Here is a 1,866-nt window from a genome sequence, read left to right as displayed (position 1 = left end):
GTTGCTTATATTGTTGGATATTCCCACATATTATTTAATGCGATTGGTATTTGTCTTTTCAGTTTGTAGTAACCTGTAGCCCACTCCCATGGTGCATCATAATCTTTGGGCATGGACAAACATTTATGTTTCAGTGACATTGAAAAAGCTCTGGTGGGTTAGTTGCTGTATCTATTGTTCTTCCAATATTCTTATTCTCGAGCACCAAGGACTCCTGTTGGACAATAATATCCACTGAAATGTCTGCCAGGTAGTCGTGTCTCTCTCAGGGATCATGATCAGACAAGGGAATGACTGCTGACACATTATACAGAAGATGATGTTAGAGTCATAAACAAGTACAAGCCATTTACCATGACCAGCTTCTCTTGAATTGAGAGAAAGAAGAGAAAGTGACCCCAGGGGCTCCCCAAAAACTGATCCTCCTAATGTTAGATCTCAGACTAGCACCTATAGGTTTGGCAAATGTAGTGTTGGGTGAAATTTTTTGCCAGCATCCTAAACTAAAAAGACGCCCGTAGACAAAACAGTTATTGCACTTCAAAAAACAAATTTTGCTGCAATTCAAAAAAATTTGTCACCCATTGACAATTGATTTTGCAGATTTCTCGCTGTTTCACGAATTTTTCGACGAAATGGGTCAAATTTGCCCATCACTATAGCCGATTTGTAATTTCAAAATTACGGACAGATCCAACATAAAATCTTCCTAAAGAAATTTGTGTAATGGCATTTTCCCAAATGTCACATTCAGGATGACATATTATTTCCTTTTTTGTCTTTTTGTAACAGTAATTCTTGAAAAGTATTTTTTGCCTACTCTGAGAAACCATAAAAATATGTAGGAAACTTGTAGGGGGCCTATTTACTAACACTCAAATGTCATATTTTTTTCATGAATCTCTGAAAAAAAAAAAAATTCCCTACTTCTATAAAACTGCAAAATTTTATTTAAAATGTATTAAAATTGTTATTTAAAATTATTTTTTAAAATTTTATTTTATTTTAAAGATTTATTAATTGTAAAAACCATCCAAAAACTCGAATACAAGTATTTGCCATTTAAAAGTTGTTCAGGTCCTATAGAAGTCAATGGGAGCTTCTCTGTTCCCATTGGACCATTTTTAATTGATTTGAAGTTTTTTCATTAATAATTGTCTGAAAAAATCCACGTTTCTGTATTAGTATTCAGATCGTTCAGTGTTCAATTTTTTTATTTGTGGATTTAATATTCAGATATAATATTCATTTAATACATTTCATGACATTCGTGGTTTTAGAGAAAAGTCACGTTCACAATAACCACTGAATCCACTAAAATGAAACTGTCCCTGTGTTTTCAAGTATTGTCTCAAAACCTTGATTCAGAATGTCACTGAAAATGTTTTGTTGCCAGTAGAAATTTTCTTGTAATGCATGGGAGCGAAAATATGTTCCCCCCACCATAGGAAAATAAATTAAATAATAGTAAATTATTTTGAAATAATTTTTGAATCATCTCATATAAGAGGCAATCTGGCCCTTTGGGTCTCTTAAGAAAAAGTAAAGTAACAAATTAATTTTCAATGCTTTTTTTTCTCTTTTAAATATCATTCAAATAATGGAGTTGAACTTCAACCAGTTTATTTAAAGCCTTGAGACAATGAAGCAAATAAATCAGATAACGATGAGATATTTCGTGGAGCAGTTCAGTTTGCGTATGAAGAGCTGAAGAGTTTTGTGTAATTTGACATGGCATTTTGGCCTAGATTTTATTTGCAGACTTGTGAAGTACTTCAAAATGACCTCCAGACAATGCAGAGAGATTTATTGTTATCATTCCATTGTGGGCTATTGTGTGAGTTTTGTAATAACTATAAATTATTC

The sequence above is a fragment of the Xenopus laevis genome, chromosome 8S (assembly GCF_017654675.1).
Source record: "Xenopus laevis strain J_2021 chromosome 8S, Xenopus_laevis_v10.1, whole genome shotgun sequence".
In the NCBI taxonomy this organism is placed as follows: Eukaryota; Metazoa; Chordata; class Amphibia; order Anura; family Pipidae; genus Xenopus; species Xenopus laevis.
The sequence above is the reverse complement of the archived record's forward strand: the minus strand, read 5'-3'. Positions refer to the sequence as shown.